Source organism: Dunckerocampus dactyliophorus, chromosome 4, assembly GCF_027744805.1.
Source record: "Dunckerocampus dactyliophorus isolate RoL2022-P2 chromosome 4, RoL_Ddac_1.1, whole genome shotgun sequence".
Lineage (NCBI taxonomy): Eukaryota > Metazoa > Chordata > Actinopteri > Syngnathiformes > Syngnathidae > Dunckerocampus > Dunckerocampus dactyliophorus.
In genome coordinates this window covers 9,751,728-9,774,657 of record NC_072822.1, presented here as the reverse complement: position 1 = coordinate 9,774,657, position 22,930 = coordinate 9,751,728, and the positions used below count along the sequence as shown (strand labels likewise).

The 22,930-nt window shown below is 40.8% G+C and overlaps 1 protein-coding gene and 1 long non-coding RNA gene across 3 annotated transcripts in view; both read left to right on the top strand.

The window, feature by feature from the left end:
* Window positions 1-22,930, top strand: part of LOC129180247 (ADP-ribosylation factor-like protein 15) — a 111,710-nt gene that overhangs the window by 65,328 nt on the left and 23,452 nt on the right. The gene's annotated exons all lie outside the window — the stretch shown is intronic.
* Window positions 28-22,340, top strand: LOC129180248 (uncharacterized). Its single transcript, XR_008570121.1, has 3 exons — window positions 28-8,517; window positions 8,611-8,686; window positions 9,199-22,340. It is a non-coding gene; the product is annotated as an uncharacterized LOC129180248 (long non-coding RNA).

Sequence of the window (22,930 nt, the reverse complement as noted above, 5' to 3'; positions counted from 1 at the left end):
CAGGCCATCTCAACACTTAACTTGCTGCAAGTATAGTTTGTCCAAGGGAGTTTGATCTATAATGAATGAAAACCAGAGTTTTTTTTTTTTTTTTTTTTAAACCAGATTCTGCTCTATTCGTAAGCTGGTATTTAACTGACATTACACAAGCACAACCCCTAGCTGAAGTGCACAGGATATAGGCTATCGATTTATACCCTTGGGATATCATCACCATTGTGTTGGCCGCATGTAATGTGCTTGTGCGGGCCGCATTGTTTGATGGCCAGAGATGGATTTATGCAGGAATGTGCCACTCAGTGCACTGCACTGATCTGCACAGTGATTGAATATTGAGATGATGGGAGTGTACTACTATCTGGGGCTGCACCCTGACAGTGAACCAGACATGTTGGATAATACGCCTGTCCCAAGTTGTCTCCGTCTGCTGGGGAAACTTAATTCATTTAGGCCATGTGGGCCATTATGCCATTTTGTGAGAGGAGGCTTTTGATGAATCCATGTCTTCAACATTAGCATTATAGAGTAAAAATCTGTATGTTTTATACTTTCAAACTTTTGTAATACTATAAAATGACCTCTTGGAAACACTTTGACATAATAAAGTGGTGGATTTGTGTGTGAGGTACATTTATCCATTATGAGCTCCTTTTGTAGTATATTCACATGCTCAACAGGGTTCAAGAACAGACAGACCATGTGTTTTCTTTGCGCTCACACTTCAGCCTTGCCAGTAAATTGTCCATGAAGCAGTTTTTGGGCTCAGGAACACAAATTCCCCCAATTCCTTTTTTTTATGTGCCTGCATGTTTTTGAACCTCCCTGGAAGCACATAAACTTGTTTTGCTATTTGGCAGATTATTGTTCACCATGTAACTTTTATACCCAAACACGATGGAACGACATAGTTGTCACGTTTAGTCTAGGGTGCTTTTTTTCATTTTGATTGCAAGCTTTACATGTTTAAATATACCTGAGTACAATGAAATGTACTCATGGCCAGCAGAATAGTTTTCTTTTGTCTTGCTCAACAATTTGTTGCAGCAATAGTTAAAAGATACAAAGGCATAAATGTCATGGAATAGTCATGGAGTAGTAGGTCATGTTATCACCTCCTTGCAGAACAGAATTAATCACTCTTTGTGGAGGCAGGGATAAGAAAACAACAACAACAAGGATAGTCTGTTCCACCTTTCCTTTTCTCTACCTCCCTCACAAAAGGAGTCTCTTGGTATAGGATGTTACGGCTAGCGTTCCCAGTGCAACTCTCACTCGCATTTCAAAAAACCTGGAGCTTCGCTTCCCGAAAAATATGTACACGCGCACATACATCATCTGCCGAGGACTATTTTAATGTCTCTAAAGGATTCACGAAGATGGATGCCTGTAGAGAGGGCCATCTGTATTTCCTTGCAGGGACCACCGGTGTTCCGGCTCTGAAGGGATGGGAAATCCGCACTGGGAAATGATGAGTGAGAAAAGCCCTCTACCACATTGTGTCATGATGACTAAAAGTAAATACCTCTGAGCCAAACCTTTTGACTGCACCTCAATTGGTTTAAGTCATTAGTATGGATTGATTGCATTTGTGCACAAGCCGCAACAGTCACGTAAAGCCACTCATTTCATTGATGTTTTTAAATTGAAACTGTTTGCAGTGGAGGTGACAACACTGCTTTCTTTGTCGGGCTCCATCACGTTGCCTGTTAATCTAGCCTGTGAGCACCACGCAAACTGGCTCACTGGTCTTACCTAGCGTGATGTGTCCTTTGCCATATTTGACCCGCCTTTGTATCAATTTCTGGCAGTATTGACTTTTGGGAACTGTTTGCAAACACTGATGACACGTGTGGCTGGATGATGTGGTAGCGCCCAAAGGCCTTATTTGCACTTTGCCAGTTCAACATGAATGACTTACATAAAGTAGGTCTGGGGAGTGATGATAGCTGGCGTCATTGCTGATGCACTACATGTGCCTTGCTCAGCTATATCAAACCCGTCATTGACACTTTAAAGCTCTGATGACCATGATGCTATTTTTTTGCACTGTATTTATCTCAGACATTTATAACCACAAAGTCCTTTCTCAGGTTCTCTCATTGCACTCCATCACTGGCTCACAGATAGACATACAAATAGGCTCTCAGTGAAAATATTTAACTCCTCAAAATATGCGCACAAGACAAAAACACACTTCTCCCATGTGTGGAAAAGTGACCTGACTTGTTGGAGCATACTTGTTTTTTTTTTTTAATTAAGTCTTTATCAGTAATGCAGTTGGTATTATGTTTTAAATTGAATTCATTGAGTGTGAGTGTTGCCATGCCCTTTTGTGCACATTGTCACTGACTCATGACTGTGTCACTTGGTATTCAGTGACTCACAACAGAAGCGTTGCTGAGATGAAACCAAATCCGTGACCAGTCACTGGCCGCACCACGTGCTTCCTTGCCTCCGTACAGCTTCCCGTCAATGAAGTAATGACATGTCTACCTTCAGATGATGTACCTCACACGCTTAACAAAGCAACAAGGAAATAGTGAGCTCGGCCGGCCTCTGGAGTGTGCCAGAAGAAAGCAGCAGGTCTCCATATGTTAACTAAACATTTGCTCAGCAATCTGCAGGGGTCTCCGTCTAGGCTTTATTTTCACTTCTCCCCAGGTTGCTGTGCTATCACTTTACGCTTACTTTAAAGGGGCCTTCCTTATTAATGCATGGAATGGGTTTAAAACGCTTGTATTTTAAAACAGTTCAATTGGCAAGTGACAACCTAAGCAATGACAGTTTGAACTGTTCATAGTAATAACCTCATTACAACAATCATCACTTTCCGTATTAAAAAAATGTGTATTTGCTTCTGAATTATAAATCTCCCTGCTATTGTAAATTATTAAAAAAATAAGAGGTTCTTCCTCAATTGTTTGTCTTGGCATGACTTATTGATAAATGTCAAAATGCTCTGCCATGGTGCTTAATATTAATGAAAGTTACACTTAAGAGTAGCCAGAGTTACATGTCTGAAGCATGTCTCACTACTAGTGGCTCCAGTCTAAGTGCAGCTCTGACAGTAAGTCTGCTTCTCCAACACTTTATCATCTATCCTGTAGCAGCTTGTGAATGTGTCACATTTAGTATGGCTCACACTATACAGGGGTACATGAGAGTCAGTAGCCTAAGATCTTTGAATTATAAATCTATGTTCTAATTGAAAGTTGTTATTTATATTACCAAAACATAACCACTGCACAATTACATCTTTGTAGACATCTTTTGGCCGGAATTGCTTGTTTTTCTGTCTCAAACTTTTTTGCTATTGAGAAGTCATATCAAATAAAACTCCGTGCAGCTTCCAGCTCTTTTTTTCCAAGCGACCTAAATGATGTCACATGTATCCTATAGGAGACACCATATAGACCCAGTGTGCTATGTATCTTTTCATTATTCATTACAATTTCCATTAGCTTTTTACTCGTAAGTCATGTTCAGGGTCAGTACACGTTGCTTTTCAGATGTTTTGAGCCACAAGGCCTACTTCACTCAAACTTTTCTTTGTGGAAGCTTTTATTTTTTTACATTCTTTATTGGGTCAGGATGTGTTTAGGAGGCTAACTACATGAAAATACTGTAATTTAAGATAATTGTTTTGTTGTTAAAACAGATGAGGTGTTAGATGTTGTCAAGTGGAAACAACCGTTCTTTAACCTTTGTGTTTTTCACATGTGACGGTTAATTTCTATGTCAGCAGCTATTCTAGATCACTTCCTAGATAAGTGATATGTCAACTGGGTTCCATAATGTAATATAGAACACCCTTTTATCAATGGCCATAACCCTGGGAAAACTAGTCTTGGCACAGTCTTGAAATGTTTGAAAGATTTACACAATTCTCAATCTTAATGCGATACAGGTCATTGTAAAGAGCTCAGGTTTTATAAGTACCATATGTAATACGCGTTACAGTGTAGATTTCGATGAATGTAATATTCTAGTGTCAAATATATATTCATTACATAGTGGAATGCATTGAGAACAAAATAACGATAATGATTAGTGGAAATCATCAACCCATGGAGGTCTGGATTCAGAATAATACTCAACATAAAAGTGGGACAATCAAGCAATCAGGCTGATCCAACGTCTGGAAAATTCTCAAAATAAGGCTCTGTTGTGTGTGTGTGGCCTCCATGTGCCTAGCTACAATGTCCGAGCATGCCCCTGATAAGACAACAGATGCTCTCCTGAGGGATCTCATACCACACCTGGATCAGGGCATTAGTCAGCTCCTGGACAGTCTGTGGTGCGGCATGGCAGCAATGGATGGAATGAGACATGGTGTTTTAGAGGTGCTTGATGGGGTTCAACTGTGGGGGACGGGTAGGCCGTTCTATAGAATCTCAATGCCTTCATCAATCCTCTTGGGCATGGAATTCACCAGAGCTGCACAGGTTGAAACTGGAATCCTCTTCCATTTCTCCTCCTGGAGCTGGTGTTAGACACTTTGTGCTCATCCACCTTCCCTCCGCTTGAGGATGCCCTACAGGTGCTCAAGGGGGTGCACGTCTGGAGACATACTTTGCCACTCTATCACCTTCAACTTCCTCAGCAAGACAGTTGTCATCTTGGAGGTCTGTTTAGGCTTGTTACCATGTTGGAAAACTGCCATGCAGCCCAGTTTCCCTAGGGGGGGGGATCATGTTCTGCTTCACAATGTCACAGTACATGTTGGAATTCATGTTTCCTTTTATGAACTGCATCACTCATGCAGACCCAAACCATAATGCTCGTACCACCATGTGTGGCTGTAGGCAAGACACAATTATCTTGCTACACACTAGGGAAGTCCCGATCCACATTGTTTGGCTTCCGATCCGATCCTTTTTATAGTGTTGCCGATCCGGTACCGATCCTTTTTGTTTTTTTAATAATAAGCTTTTGTTACAAATATGAATTTGTGGAATTGAATATGGTTATGAAAATAGCTCTTCAAAACATTAAAAATAATTCAACCAAAATATTGCTGAATTTACTTTTTTTATTACACATCATGAAAGATCATCATAAAAGATCCAATAAAAGTCCATCCAATAAAAGCTAAAATTGGAAAAAAAATGGGTGTGCAAAAATACTTTTAGGGTAGGACTAATCATTTGACATCAATTTGTGGTGTGATTTAGAATATATGACATTTTTTTTCAACTCATTTAAGCTACTTTTTGTGACACCCTTATTTTGTACCCCCATGGGATGTGCTCTTATTTTGAAGGCCAGAAATGTTCCGCGTATTGAGGTAATTTGGCAGGAGTTAGTGGAGAAACGAGTGGGCTAAGAATAAAATGCCTCCTGCAGCTGAGCTACTGTCTTTTTGTTCACTCTGTACTCCCATAACATTAGTGGGAATCCTCACCCGCTCGGTTACACTCTCTTCAACGCAATAGTAATTTATTGACAGCATAGTATAAGCAACTAGCATGGTATAACACAGTATAAACAACCAGCGGTTGGAGCGGCACTTCCCTGTACAAGCTCCCTGCACAATGGCACAGTGAGGGGGAACTACCACTGTAGCTCCGGAGCCGAATATCCAACGTCCAAAGTGAAATTAACTCCACCACGGTGCACCGTGGACATTCTTGCATGGTAGTGTTGTGTTTTCTTCTTCTTGCGGATGGTGGGAGTCGAGAGGCAACCAGCTTTGAGGCGCATTAGCGCACGTACCATGTTGCAGTGTTGTCCCAGAGTTACGAACGTCATACGGCAACCGTATCGGCCCGATCTCGTGGAAGCTGATATTTTCTATCTTCAAAATACAGCGGATCGGCAGCCGATCCCGATCCTGAAGATTGGATCAGACATCCCTACTACACACTTGTGTTGTCATATATGTAGGCAGTAATGGCTGTGTGATGTCATGATTAGTGGTTAGTAAATCTATACTGCTGTACACTGACTATAAAGTATATCCAAGTTGTAGTTCTTCAGTACTGTCCCTTGGGAATATAGAATATGTAATGTGAGGGATGGACTCACTTTTGTGAGAAAATGTATGTGTCTCTACAAGTTTTGCCTTTTTCATTATATACAAGTCCTGATATATCATAGCTGATTTTCTCTCAATATATTGTTAATTGCTGTATTGTGATGTTATCATTGGCAAAACGTTGCGGTAATATATCTGAGTTACTTTGATTTCCACCCGAAGGTAATTAAAGTTGGTGCCTCCACCACTGTAAACAAGTCGTGGAGACTAATGTCAGATAAAAACTTTGTGGACTTTGTTTGAACCTTTTGATAACTCTGTCATCTAAATATCTTCATAACATCCATCTTCTATGCCACTTGTCATCACTAAGGTATGCTGGAGCCAATCCCAGCTGACTTGGGACAGAGGCGGGGTACACCCTGGACTGGTCGCCAGTCAATTGCAGGGCACATCTTCAGATCTTCTCGATCTCCTGACTGTGTGTCCAACATGCTAGCCACTAGTCCACCGTGCGGCCCTCAGACTTTTACACATACTTATTAAAATGATGTACCACAAAGTATGACATTTTGAAGCGTATAAATGTGAGCGCTCATAGTCATTATCCGGTGTATAAAGTTACAACTAGGGATGTCCGATAATATCGGCCACCGATAATTATCAGGCCGATACTGGCATGAAAATGTGATATCAGCCAACATCAGTATCGTTTTTTTCCCTACAATGAAAGCCAATACAGAGCTTTTACCGCCAAAGTCAAAAATTTGCATTGTTGCATTCATTGCTGAACTTGCTGCATCATGTAGTTAATACTGTGCTGCTCACAGGTCTGTGAGAATGAAGTAACTCTACAGTATATTTAGCAAGCAGAGCAACAACAGAGCTCACAGTGAACTTACCAGCTCCATATAAATCGTGGGGGGGTTAACATTCCACATACCATTCTTACTCACTGTGTTTTTAAAGAAAGAGCTTAAAAAAAAAAAACATCATACAGCCACGTAATAGCTAGATAACAACAGACAAAACACTACCAACGAATAATGCAGAATAACCAACAACTATGTGAGCTCTAAACATGTAACTTGGCAACCATTTACAACAACAGTTCAGCAAAGCACGGTGAGAAACAGAAAGCTCTCTTGTCAAAACCATATACGTAGATGCTGCATTGCCGAGCCGTCCGTCAAAGTCGCCGCCATATTGGATGTGGCAAGGCTGCGCTGTAAGTGAAGCCAAGTAAATGTACTTAATAAAGCGCCTTTCTACACAGAAATGTAAGCCTATATATATGTGTGTGTGTGTATATATATATATATATATATGTATATATGTATATATACACACACACACACACACACACACACACACACACACGTGTGTAATTATATACGTGATTATATATGTGATGTTACACATCAGTGTCGGTTGATATCGGAATCAGAAATTGAGAGTTGGACAACATCGGCATATCGGTTATCGGCAAAAACGCCAATATCGGACATCCCTAGTTACAAGACTTGAAAGCCTCGTGAAATAAACCCAAATTTAGCAGGTCTAAATCCTCCTGTGATGATGACACTGTACACAAATGACGTCCTCCTTCTCACAGTAACCGCTGTGTTGACAGAAAAAGGTGGCTCATTCCTCAACACACAAAAACACTGGCTTTGGCCAATGTTGTCTTCTGGAGCATTCCTTGTTTACAACATCACAATTTGGGTGTTTCTGGCACAGTTAGAGCCAGGGGTGAGGGAAGGTGCTGGTCACCCAATACGGCTCTGCAGACCTGTTCAGGCCTCACTGGGGCTCTCTGTGCTGGTGGGTCTGGAGGAGTTGGAAGGAAACGTGGGACATAACTCCTTGTTGACATCAATCTCCTGCCATTGGGGGGCCCAAGGAAGCTGGGTAGGAGTGGAGGGGAGGTCACCCTGTTGATTTAACACCTCAACAAAGCAGGTCTGTTTGGATGGCGGGGCCTAATGGACTGCGTCCACGAGAGGCTGTTGTTTTAGAAAATGCTGTATGTGTTTGTGGCTAGAAGTATAGCTCTCTGTGGTTATGTTAGCACTTTTGCTAACATAAGAAGAGGAATATGAGAAACAGAAAATGGTGACAGTCTGTAAGCCCTAAATCAAACTGGAGATGGGGGGGGGCTCACTTTTGTGGAAAGTAGAAGGAATGACACAAATGATGAAGATGGAAAGATGAAGGGGCTAGTTCGTATATCCAACCTTAATGCCCATGACGGCAGATCCTCTCCAAAATCAAGAGCTTGAAGACTCTTTGTTTGTTGTCAAAATCCCTAGATGACAGGACAGATCCCCCTTGGTCACTCTTTCAAACCCGAGGTAATGTGGTCTTGAGTCATCCCTTTAAACTTTAGTCCAGCACGAGGAAAACAATGCCTGGTATGAGTTTGAGAACATCTGTTTCCACTGTACCAAATCAAGATCTTCTTCTGCATTGTGGCAGAGTTACAATGCACAGATGAGCTACAACTCAAATGTGTCGTAGCCTTACAGGACCAGAAAGAGGTGAATTACCACAAATAACGTAATCACTATTACACTGTGTTTTTTTTTTTTTTTTTTTTTTTTAAAACATTGTCTTCGCCTTTCTTGTCACAGCTTCCGTACAATGTCGACATCAGTGCCAAGAAGCAGAATGGAGACAGTGACGGATTTTTCAACGCTCTAGCAGCGAGTGTGTAAACATATCATTAATCATCAATTTGCCATGTTTTGACAGAAATAGTCAGTGACGCAGACATTTTGTATGTTGTCAAAGGACATTTTTCTCTTGACTCCTCTTGACTGCTGACACAATCACATGCCCAATCGAGAACTTATTTTGATTTGTTTGTCAGGAATCACGTAAAGATTTTTTCAGTGGTATGATTATCGTCTGGATAAGCTTAGCTGGAGTAAGTTAGGACTGATCCTAGTGCTTTTGAATTCATGCAGCGTGGAGTAGAAATCCAGTCTTTTTCTGCAAGCCAATGTTAGGAGATGTTCTGGCTCTGACTTCATTCATTGAAAGAATTTGCCAGAATGTGTTCAATACTGCTTATCAAATTGAGAGAAATGCTGAATATGACCACCAACAACACCATCCCTACTGTCAAACATAACAGTGGAAACCTCCTGCTTTGAGTCTGTTTCTCTAAGAGTCATGCCTGTGAATACTCTCATTCATCCAGGTCATTGTATTCTCAGGGCATTCAATCGATGGCAACTGGACTGTTCTGCTAATAGTCCTTCTTGAGATGCGCGCGACCCTGGTGACCAGATACAAGAAACGTCTGACCTCAGTGCTTGCCAACAAGGATTTTCTCCCCCAAGTACTAAGACATGGTTTGCTTTCCGTCAATAAAATACAATTTTTTTTCATTAACCTTTATTTATTGTTATTTTATTATTTTTTTTGTACATTGTGTCTCTCTCTGCTACAGTAAACCTTCCATAAAAAATCTGGACTGTTCAACTTACAAAATCAGCAAGGGATCAAATACTTTTTCCCCTTGACTGTATAGCAAAGCAAAGCTCAAGTATAAGCCAGATACACTTTAATATCGTCTGTATAATTATTGGCTCGATTAGTATATTTTTTGTATACCTGCATAACTCAGTGCTTCTCAAATAGTGGGCTGGGCCCCCTGAGGGGGCGCGGTGAACTGTCAGGGTGAGGGTGAGAGACAGAGAAGACTTTCAATATTAGTACAGACCTGCCAACATGTACGAATTTGTTATACTCAGCATTCAATTTGACTCTTCAATACGTTTGTATGCTTCACTGCTTTTTGTTTTGTTGCATTTTGCTTGTTTCAATTTCAAGTTCAGTCTGTACATTACAGATAAATAAATATATCAGTTTCTCAATAGTATTTCATGGTCACAGCATGTAGTATATAAAACCAGAAAACCTTGTTGGAGGTGTTTTAATAGCGGTCTTCCTGGGCGAAATAGGCGTGTCCCATTACATGCATTAATTACTTTTTAAAAATATATTTTTTTGCTGTTTTTATATGTTTACATCGCACAGAAAAGAGACGTGTGTTCATGTCTGACATAAGGATTGTGGATGATGGGCAAAATTCCAAGTTATTCTTTAAAACATTTTTTTCTTTTTGTAAAGATGAATGTGTTTGCACATTGCCTCTGTTAATGAAATAATAAACTAAGCTAAGCGATGGAGACGTCCTGATCAATGATTGGTTCAACGGTCAGTGACAGCCATAGGTGACGCCTCCGCCGTCGCTGCAGATTAAGAGGGTGGCTGGGTCATGGTTTAGGGAAGTAATTGTTAGCCAGCTTTTTGTCTCTATTTCAGTAAGTCTGATAATAAAGGGGGTGGAGTGGTGCCATAGGGGCTGAGCCCGCTCCCTTTTTGATCATTGATCTCTGTGACCCCATTTGAATGGTCTTAATCTCTCAGTTGACCTCCTCGAGGATATTTTAGAGGGAGGGTGACAGGGGTGGATGTTTACTGGGAACCATCAAGAGTGAGGATGCTGTGGTGAAAGTGATTTGAGGGAGGTGGGGCATATTTTTCCGCTTGAGTGGAGAATGGTGTAATGGCCCTGGGATGTCAGGAGATGCATGCTTGTGTGACAAGTGCCATGTATATCTCTGACATGTAACTTCATTTTGAGCTACTTTTTACTATTCGTACACGCAAAACCCAGTCAATGCCGCACCGTGGTTTATCCTCAACTTTTCTTTGCAGCTGTTGGTTTCTGTATTTGTTATTTAAAACACTAAATAGTAGAAGCAACAAAAAACATCATGGTGCAGAAAAAGATGGCCTTATCCCCCTGTCTAAAAACAAACCCTTCTAAAGCGGTTGGTCCATCATGAAAAAACTTCAAACTTTCCTTCAGCTTTTGTTTTGTTTCAAATTGAATGATTTGACAAGACTCCCAGACTGCACCCATTTACATACAGGCACATCTACACTGGGGTTTGCACAATTGTGCAAAACATTTTAATCACGATTTTCTTGCTTAGAAATGTCTCTGTGGCAATTTTTTTACACACACACACACACACACGCACCATGTTCAGGGCCATTTGCTTTTAAAGAAATCAATTCTATTATGTTATCATCATTATGAGACTTATCATTGTCTTGTTCTGCTTTAAATAAACTTCCACTGGTTTTTCTGTCATTCTTCATGGGAGGTCCCAGAAGGACAGTTGACTGCTGACTTTTTTTCGAGGGATGAAAAGAAAGAAAATAATCCATGAGTCAAAAACACAGCATGCTCCCTCACTCACTCCACAACATTGACGCATGTTGGAAAGACAAGTCAAAAGGAAAACTCAGTTAATTCATGCAATCGCTTGTCCTGCAAACTGATAGCCAGAGTGCCTTGCTGACTAGGGCGGCGGAGCCATCTCGCCCCGGCTTGCTGGGGAACATGGAGATGGAGGAGTGTGTCGGCCAGTCCAATACAGTGTAGCGTGACTCCTTGATTAAAATGGCAGTTTGTCTGTGATGCAGTTTGTGAAATACAATTTTAAACATTAGATTGTATGCTAGTGTGAATTGAGGTTGCGATTGAATTTTTTAAAAATTTATTTATTTTATTATTATTAATTTTTTACATTTTTCATGCAGCCCTACTGTGCGCCTCATTTAAGCTGCTACATATGGGATTGTGCAACCCTGGATGGAGCTATTAACTACTTCATGTCAATAAATACTAATTACGTATGTCAGTACTGTTCAAATGAAATGTTTTTATTAGAGATGTCAAACATAATCCCTTAATGGCGGTAGCTCAGTGATTTAATTAATTCTGTTTACATTTTGAACGTAATAAACGCATGCACATCATGACAAGCCGCACCTCTTATAATGGCAGACGGAGGCACGGTGTAGCGTCCCCACAGAGTCACACAGAGCCTGACACTTTTATAACTTTATTCTTCTTTATTATTTACCAACAGCAGTGTAATTCATCACAACGTCTTTATTATTCATGTAGGCGTGGTCTAAATTAACATAAACATTGAGAAAAACAATGAGTGGATATTCTTATCGCTCATTTTGTAACTACAATTTTGTGCAATTTGTACAAATTGGAAAATGAAATACAATTTACTGCATTTAAGTATGCTCGCAAATCCAAGGAAATACAATCAAAATTTAAATTATATTTTCGAACGAAACACTTCATTGCTCGTAACACGGTGAAAGTGTGATTCAAATGATCTGCCACTATTAAAAGACTAGTGTTTGGCAAAAGGATTTGCAGACTTGTGGTATTTTTTCGCTTGGTTTAAGTGGTTACTTCTTTTGGAGTTGTTAATACATACAAATATACATAATCGTGTCCTGTCATTTATCTTTCTGTTAATAGAATACAGTGAAAATGGGCATCTTTCAGACACACAGTAGTTGCAAATAGTGATTAATCATGATTAACTTGTGATTGCAAAATTTTAATCATTTGACAGCCCTCATTTTCATTTCTTTTTTTCCTCGAGGACGCTTTGACAATTATGCCGTGTGTATGATCACCTGTCTTTGAGCCTTACACTCGGTACACTGCAGTGTACTGATGCAGTATTTTTTTTTTTTTTTTTTTTACCTTTCTCTAAAGCAATCAAAGATGCATTGAGCTACAACCATCTCTACTGTAGAGCAAGTAAACCAGGTATTCTGACATTTCAGCATTACCCGAGGCGCTTCATTTCATTTGATTATAGAGAATAACACACAAGGTTTATTTGAAAACAGTTTTATGTGTAAGCTCTACCTTGAAAAGATTTTACAAATCACAGTTTTTATTTGGGGCTACTTCACTTTTGATGAGGATGAGACATTCTAGTGCAGTCTTTATTTTCAGGATTTCATCTGCATTGTCATAGTTTTGTGCAAGGGAGGAATAAACACCATAACAGGAAGAGGGGGAATTCACTGAGAGGAATGTGTTTTCATTCGAGTGTCTATGGAGTTCAGGCATGGTAATCAAGTCACTCGTTTATTTTGTCTCTTCATCAGGACCACCAGATGAGCTTGAGTGTTGTCAGACAAGGTGTTTAGCTCCAACACGCCCAATCATAAGCAGCCCTGCAGATGTGCACACTTGTGTGAATCAGAAAGTTATGTTTCTGCTGTAGGATTTGGTGCTTGTTGTGGGCTCAATCCACTGTTGACTTTCAGGAATGCTACAGAGCACCAGCACCATCTGGCATGTATGTCCTATGTCCATATGACACTGTTGTCTTCATCTTCAGCTGGAAAGGTTTAAAAAAACAAAAAAAAGTTGCACAAGGTCACTTGTAAGGAAACCGTAATGATTGGAGTTGATGCTAGGCGGAAAACCACTGTGCTGGGAGAATTGTGATAATGACAGACGGAACACTTCCTGGCTTCTTGTTTTGATGGGTGATAGTGATCTCAAATAGCGTTACCTAAGATTGTCAGTCCAGCCTGCCAAAAAGATTACACCGCTGAAGCTGAAGGCAAAAGCCAGAGAGCTGGGAAAACATAAATCTCCAAATGAGACTGGTACTGTTGCAGAACGCGTTGCCCCAGACCTTGCCTTCCACATATCTCGCCACGAAATCGTCTGGGGTTCTTTTATCTGCACAGCAATGCTATCCAGGCCACAAGTTCTGCTTGTGTGTGTGTGTTTTTTTTAATACATAGCTCTCTGTAGGCGTGTTCCAAGACAACAAAATTAATTTTCATGAAGGTGAAGAAGACTGATGGAAATCTTCTATGATGAATTCTAACTTGCAGCCTAGTAGTGAGATTGGAAGCGAATTATAGCCATATTGAGCATCCTGTTACTCGACTGTTGTTGGCCTCCAACATCAACATGAACTTGTCAGATGTTGGTGTATGTTTTCAAAGATGATTAAACACTATAAACTGGGCCCACACACACATACATGTACTGTATATTGATGCAATGTCAATCTGTGCTGTGTCCAAAGCCTCTTACTTCGAACATCTGCATTCCTTCATGGCACAACCACCTCCAGATGTTCCTCTCTTATACTGTACCCCCACGCACACACTCTTAATTTGGTTAAGTTTCCCCACATAAAGCCGTTGTGCACCTATATTTTATTCTCGTTTGACAGCTTTGACCTGTGAACCCCCTTTGAGAATGTTTCGTGAAAACATTATTGCAAAAAAAATGTACACTTTCCCTTTGTTGGAAAGACAAAAGGCACTTTTGGTCAGGATCCAGAAATGATCAAGACCCAGTGAAACACATCAAGCAATACTTCATAATGCATATTATGTAACAATACATTTGGGTGGAATTTCATAAAATATGTGCCAGTCTACTGTATGTCTTAGTCTTTTTTCATTTCTGATCATTACACAAATGGTCAATTACTTTTTGGCATTTAGTTGTTAAGTCATCCCCCCCATCAAGATGTTTTGCTTGATGGCGGCCATGTTTCTCAATTGAGTTACACTGGGTGTTTTGTAGAGTACACTCAGCTGTCCAAGAAAGTCAGTCTGACTTACAGGGTCAAACTTTAGGGTTTATCACAGTGTCACCATATGGTGTATTTTTCAGAAAAATAATAGCACAGGCGACACAATAGGGGTGTATGTTTTGCCAAATGTTCACCCTTTTGTGTGCAGATGTGCAGTCATGGGGTGTCCTGATTTTTGTTTGATTGAAGCGCCATTTCTTCATTTTGCTCTCCATTCTTGAACCAACTTACCCCCTGCGATGGCAGACATGACTGATCTGTGGGCTTGTCAGGTAACATCAGTGCAAAGCTGGTGCCATGTGACGCCCCCGGCAGCTTGCCAAAAGCTAATTGTGCTAATTGGCGAGCGCCAATCCTGTAACAAGGCTTTGAGGGGCGACCCACCGACACAGATGAAAGCGTGCAGATTTCTCTTGTGTCAAGGACTTGTGGGTAATCAGCGCGTCCAATGACCTGCAGGCCAGGAGGGCAGGACCAGGACCGGGACAGTGCTGTGGCCCGTCTGTGGAGGGTGAAGCAAAGGGACATGTCCTGAAGACTTTAAGCCGACACTGTGGCTTAATTTGGATTTAAATTACATTGCAGAATCCATAAGAAGCTCATCTCGAATCTTCCCATGAAAAAATAAGAAATTAGCTTGGCTTTGTTGCTGGATTCTTTTTGGCCAGAGCTCAAAAACATGTTAGACTTCATGTGGACAAAGATTGATCCAGAAGTAGCACAGACTAATCCCCATTTTCCTAATTCGTTGAGGTGAGAGCAAAGTCAGTCTTGTTCTTTTGTCTGTGGAATATAAATAACGCTGTCTCTGGGTTCATTGATGAGACCAGACATACCTCTCCCAAGAGCTTTTATCAGTCACCAGGTCATTTTACTTCTGCAGCTTTGTCTGATAGCCTAAATGGAGAGTGGTGCGAGGAGGTTGGGGGTGTTTCTGCCATCTTGCATGGCTTTGTCATGTCTTTATAGGTGAACGATGAACATGTGCCCATTTGTTGTCTTAAGTGTATGTTAAAAGTCTTGTATCATTTTATCTATATTATATTGACATTATAATTTTACATTTTAACATTAATATCATGTTAGGTTAGGATATTCACTGAAGGAAAACTACGTATATGATAAAACTTACAGCTCCCACGTCTGTAGTAGTCAGATAGTTGGCAGAGCTTCAGGATTTATTTTAAGATGTGTTACGAAGCCTGCTCTTTTTAAACAAAGTTTTCTTCCACGAAGTGGTGGGTGTATACACCGGACAGCCTCATCTTGCTAGGGGCGGGTCTGAGGCAGTATTATGTTCATGAGCAAGGAGGTTTTTCCTTCATGACATCATGAAAACTTGGAACTTCAAAACCGAGTGCCTCGTCTCTCAAAAGTGGAGCAAACAAGTGAGGGAGACACTGGATTTTTCTCACATTTCGTTCTCACAAACAGGCTCTAATGACACATTGCTGTTATAATGTCATTAAAAATCATTTTTGCATAACAGGAGACTTGGGACCTGTAAGTTTTTAGTAATTAAATGTGCAACTCGGTCACACTCCCAACAGTATGTGTCGTGTTTGTGTTTTTAACACATCGCCAGCAATTTGTACATTTACTACGGTGCTACCGTGTACAGCGGAGGCAAGACAAAGGGTAATCAGAAGAAGAGTGGACACGCAGGTGGCGCGACATCAATGCACTGGCATGCATATTACAGCTTTTTTGCAGGTCTGTGTTAAAATATGAACTATTTTTTGCATCATATGGTATTACAAGGAAGGAACTTCACTTTTTGGCTGTGAATTTAGAAATGTAGTTCAATTTACTTCAACTCTGTAATCAAGTGTGAAATAGCAAATTATCAAATCATATCAGATTTCTTTCTACATACTTGGGTTGTATAATGTCTGAACTATGACAGATTCCTGCTCCTCATGTCCATTCATCCACATAATAGGGTCATTACTGTGATGATCGGCAGTAAAATGCTGCTCAGGTAGCGGTAATCATATATTAAAATGTAACAAAGCGAAAGACTCAGCAGCGAAAGACTCAACCACATGGTGGTGTTACCCCCCCGAACTCAATGAAAGATCAAACGCACCTCCCGCTTTGACTTTATCACACCTCTGACAGCTCATGTCGGAGGGGTTAATCTGCGAGTGCCAGAAATCAAATGAATGTGCAGAATACTTGGCATGTCACTCTTCCTCAGTGCGATGTAGCCACATGAACATGTAAACTGTCTGAGTTTTGCAGACATGGCTGCAGGGCAGAGAGAATTACACTGTCACACAGAGGATATGGAGCTGCCGTGACATCCTCTTGGCACATAGTTGAAGGCCATCCAGGTGGAAATCGCTCTGCTCTGCCAAGAGCAAGGTGGGGAGGGAGGCAGTTAGTTGTGTTGCATCTGCATCAGCAAGGATTGTCTTTAATGCGAATCGTATATGCTGTTAACTTTTGTAGCTGTCAGACGCAAGGGAGGTGTTTAGTACTAATGATGAGTGTAGACGCAAGCAGATGTTAAAGCTTGTCTTTTTTTCTCCCTTTACACATTTTTATAAATCAAAGTTTGCTTTCTGCTAGTACTGTGTTCGCTTGTCTTTATAGTTTTGGGTGTTGAGTAATAAATCAACAAATATGCAAAATATATATAATTGTGTCCTCTCTTTATCTTTCTACTCATAGAATACAGCAAAAATATTTCACACATAGTGGCAAATAGTGATTAAGCATGATTAATTTGAAATCTGATTAATGTGATAAAAATGTTATCAAAAGTTTCTATGTTTAGGAAGACTTTTCTTCTGGCCTGCACACTTGGACCACAAAAACACCCTTGGGAATAGAGCCATGTCTCTGTGGATAAGCTGTTTGTGTAATAATTAATCCAACCTCGCAACATCTGTTTTCATGTTATTACTCTGTGCCTGTTGCACATATGATGGGCATTGTTTTAACCCTGTGTGTGTCTGTGTATGTAAAATACATTGGATCGGGGTGGTCCTTGGCTAGAAAATCATTTTCAGTATCTGGATTAAATTTACAGAAAGGTTAGAGAGTGTTGGAAGTGATTTGTCTACAGTTACAAGAATTCCCTGCTGTGTTGAGTGCATACACTCATCTACTCACCCACGTGTCCAACAAGCATAAACATGTAGGTCAGCCATGTTTCCATTGTCTTCACTGGGGTGCATTGTTATGAAGCACATAAACAAATGCGGCCATATCTAGCCTAACAGTTCTGCTTAGTTTATCACAAATCTTTCCGTGTGCCAAACGGTTGTTAACATTGCTACTGAGATGGCAGCTCCTCTCTTGAACAGTGGCAGAGGGAAGAGGACAGCCACACTGGTGTTGATACTGGTGTTTAGTATTGTCTATGCTGGGGTGACTAAACCTTTTCCACCCAGAGCCGCATATGGAAACAAGGAACGACAATTGGCTACTTGTTGTATTCTTAACCTTTTCAATTCAATGTTGGTTAAGATACGCTATCTTGGACCCATATAATGTCGAGACAGGCATGGACAAACACAGCTCATTAGCATTAAAGCTACAGATACACAAAACGCTTCAACTTTTTTTCTTGAACCCTTTTATGTCAGTGTTTTTTAGCAAATTGTCCCAAATCATCCTTAGGAATGTGATACTGGCCGTGGTTAATAATCTGCCATGTGCCAAGGGGAAAAAAAAAGACCTGCAAGCTACAAATGGCCCTAGGCTGCTCTCTGGATGCCCCTAGTCTATAGTCTGTGCTTCCATTTTCAAGCAGACTAAGTTTCAGAACAGTTTCAGAACAGAAAAGAAACTTTTGGTGTGGAGAATTTTCTGTGTTTTATTTATAACATGCAAGTCTGACCTTAAAGGGTTAGTTCGGATTTTTTGAGATGAGGTTGTATGACATCCCCATCGTCACATACTCATGAACAGAGAGGCGACAGTGCGCATGGACACGGCGGGAGACAAATACCGAGCGATTTGTGAGGTCAGATTTTTTTTTAGTAGACGTTTTTATGATGTTATGATGAGTTTATGTTTATGATGAGACCAAATGGGGGGGGGGGAGTCACTGTTGATACAGTTCACTGCTGATGGGGATGTCATACAACTTCATGTCAAAAAAATCCAAACTATCCCTTTTAATTCTTCCAAATTGATCCCTCTGGAAACAGTTTGGGGCTGTTTGCTGGAGCTGGATGTGGTTGGTGTGAGCAATGCAAGGGTGCCACCCTTCACCAGTGTCCTCATCTGTCCCTGTCTCGTCCGCCCACCCCTCCACCTTACTCCCGCAGTGTCCTTTCCGAGGGCCAGCTTGTCTGAACCCGAACAACAGTTCCATTTGTTCTGCCAGGGATGGGAATGCACTCAGCCATCTTTAGCAGTGTTTCTGCCAAGACCACTGGATGCCAAACCTGTGGGTCTTACTCATATGCCAGCTCGTTTTTAATGCTCTCTTTTCACCCTGTCTGCCTCGGTCTGCGACAGTGTCACAGTTGCTGGCGAAGGGTCTCGAAAAGGAGCCATCTGTGTGGTTACATGACGGTGAACCTATCAAACAACATACCTCACAATCAAAGTTGATCATCCTGTGTAATTGTTTAACTGCGCTTTTGTGCGATGAAAGAATCTGTCGTCTTAAACAGAAAAACAAGATTCATGCAAGTAGTAAATTGCGATTATTCCTATCTTTTGAGTCATAGTCTTGCTACACTGAATTACCTAATGCCCCAAGGCATTGTCTCAGTCCAACTCCGAAACAAATAAGTAGATATTTTCAAAGCAGCTCTATGCAGCCATTGTTCACTGCAATAAAATAGGCTGTGGACTATATGCCTCATTGCCCACCACTCCTCCACCTCCATTGTGTGTGAGATGGATGAGTGAGCGTATGTAAACATACCGCATTGGGTCACAGCACTGTCCACAGCACACAACCAATATGGGACTCTTCAGAATGCTCTTGAAGTACTTAAGAAAACACGTGCTGCCGATACCTATCTGCAGGCCACTTAAACCGATCTTTGTTTCTCAACCGAGATGAATATAGGACAGAACTGGAACAGGAACAAATTAACATTGAACATACCTTTTGCATTTTAGTAATATTTAACTCATTCAACGCCAGCATTTTCCATAAGACAACCCATTCATTACCGGCCATTTTAGATGATTTTGACTTATGTTTCAAGGCACACAGAATATTGTGTTCTATGGCTACTGTATATAAACATAAAACCTACCAAAAGAAAGATTAGATTGCCGTCTTTCATCAGAAAAACAAAAAAGTTTGTTTCTACCTTTTTCCGTTCTTTAGTAATCAGCAGTAGAACATAGGTTGCTGACTAGAAAAGGGAGAAAATGAGCTTTGTGAAAAGATACATTTCAAGCACAACATGCACTTTGACACAATTATTTTTTGCTTTTGTGACAGCTCAAATATCTAAACAACTATACCACAACATAAACAACACTTTTTTTTTTTTACCTCAAAATAACAATTTACAGTATTTACAAAAAACGCCATGAACTATTTACAGTTTTCATATTTGGAACTGAACTATGTGTCTGCATGTGCGTGTATGTGCGTCTACGTATTTGGTGTTTGGTATCTGGTGTTTCACTAATCTATTAAATAGGGGTGTCACTCACTCACTCGATACACTCAGCTCACGAGACGAGACGATACACGATACACGATATTAGGTTCACGAGAGCGACACGACGATATTTTAACATTACTTTAAGAAAAATACAGTAACAAAATATAGGAGGGGAAAACAGAAGGTACATTTTGAAATGTTTTATAACTTGGCATGGTTGACCTAAGCATCATGCTTTTAACTGTTGAACTTTTCCACAAATTGAAACCAAAATTAAAAATTAAAGAAGTTAAAATAATGACGGCAGCTACTAAACATTTATGTAGTTATGTAAAGACACATGTAAAATAGATTGCAATAGATTACCTTTTATGTTTACGCTAAAATAACTAGACAGTTCCCATGATGCTTAAGAGTGCCAAACCACAAAGCAGGTCCGAATTAGACTCTACGATCACATGCTTTGATAGGAGTCTTATGCAGCGAATGTGTTTTCATCTGACAAATCTTAAATAACTTTGATCAAATGTAGAATATCTACGACTTCTGCTTGGTCGTAGTAAAAACAGTCACACGTTGCGAGCGAGTGACGCTGGGAATGCCGAGTGCGGGTAGGATTGCAAGGTTTATAGTGTGTGTAAAGTGCTTAATGTGCTGTTCCTATCCTGAGAGTGCAGTCCAGACCTGCAAACATGTACGCATTTTTCGGCACGGCACTTATTTTTACCTTCGAATACACTTGTACGCTTTGCTGATCTCCAGGTAAGCATTTTGTTACATTTCGCCAATTTCAGTTCATGAACATCAGGTCTGTCAGTGCCATCAGCAAACAAACATCTCAACAGAGACCGTGACATCTCAACAGAGACAGTGGGCGACAAGGCACTGACAGGGAGGGCTGCCTAGGGTTAGCTGAGCGAATGAAGAATGAAGGAAAGAGTGTAATCTGCTCTGTCTGCTACATTACACATGAATGAGGTCTAAGCACGTTGGCGGACTCACAGAGGATGTACTCTGGCCTCAGGAAACAAAGAAATGGACACAGCCAGTCACTTTGTTGCACTTTTGCTTCCACGTTACACTATATGGACAAAAGTATATGGTCACCTTCACCTACAGGGGCTGAAAATGGAAGACAATATGCACTGCTGGGACATTTCCGGGATGTCTTTGTGCAACATTTTGGAGCATGTCCTTTGGCTCACAATTTCCATTCTATTGTAGGAAAGTGATCTGAACTTACCCATCTATGCCTTCCGTTTTGGAGAGGAAACTCTTTAGGTGACTCAGGCATCTAATACAGACTACTAGGGTTGTTGTTGAGAGGGTGACATTAAAACGTGACAAGACTTCTCGTTTGGAGAAAAGCTGTATCGCAAGAACAGGGCAGCCAGAACCCAATTAGACTGTGAACAATGGCACAGTCCTCTCAACAAGAGAGGAGAAATATAACCTCAGGGAAAAATCAAACTCATTTGTCACTTTGTCACTTTTTAAGAAAATGTATGTTAGAACCTTGGCTTGTTCTTGTAGACCCAATTGTGTGCATCGTCTCCTCGTGAGTTGGTTGTCTTGTGACACCCCTACAGACTACTACTACCACACTGGTGAGGCAGTGTGTGCATGGCCAACGAGGAGGAAACCTCTACCTTGCAGTTTCCTCCTTTCCTCTCCTCCAATGACACCCAATGACCTGTACGTTGAGGTTTCCTCCTCTGAGGGCACGCAAGATGGAATATGGTGTCTCAGATGGCTTGGAATCCCCTCTGTGGGTGGGCAGGAACAGGCATATGTGGACGTTTCCTGATCAGAACATTGCCTATACAGCCTGGACCCCACGAAAGTGGAGGAAAATGGTTATAGTAGAATAATAAGGCCCTGAACAATTAAGATTTAGGGAGCGGCTAATTTGTGGCTGAGAACTACATTTCCCATGATGCTTAGAGTGCAACTTCAGGAAGTAGTGATGTGGACAGTGAAGTGGAAGCTAATACCACGTTTTGAATCGTTTTGATCAAGCTTAGAATTACTACAGCTTCTGTTTGGACCGCTCGGACCATCATCACCAATGGGTTTTCAAAAGTCTGGACTACGGTGTTCGGTGTTAAAGAGCATAGCTCGGGTTAAATGGCAAATTTGCCTCGGGACAGAAGTGACTCAAAGAATGACAACGAAACAGAGAGAGAGACTGACAAAGTGTGTGACGAAGGAATTATGAGGCTGTTCAATTGTGGTGCTGAAGAAGACTACTTTAGTGGTTTTAGTTCCCTGAAGGAGGACAGTGATTAATGACTTTTCTGTTAGACTACTGTTTAACTAGCCATATTACATGCACTGTTCGGCACTATTTTTGGGGGGGGGGGGGGGGGGGGGGGGAAGCATTAATTTATTCAAAAGTTTCTAAAAATGTGCGGCCTATATATGTACAAATCTTTTTTTTTCTCTGTAAATTTTGTGTGTGCAGTTACTAATATCACGTTTTTGAAGCCTTATGCAGCAATCGTGTTTGAGCTGACAAGTCTTAGGTTTGATCAAGTGTAGAATTACTACAGCTTCTGCTTGGACTGCTTGGACCAAGGCAGCTGTTAAACTCCAATGGGAAAAAAAGCATCTCAAGTCTCATGGGAGCTAACGAATGACGCTTGGAACATCGAGTGTAGGTAGGCAAAGTTGCATGGTTTATAGTGTGTCTTTCTGTGTGAATATCCCATGTTATATGGACACCTGCGGCTTATAGACATGTCCGGCCTATGTAATTAAAAAAAAAATCCTTAAATATGGTGGGTGCGGCTTATATTCATGTGCGATTAAAAGTCCAGAATTTATGGTATTTAACGCTTTAACAGATGTGTCTCAGCTTTCAACACTGTTCATTACTGAGTAACAAC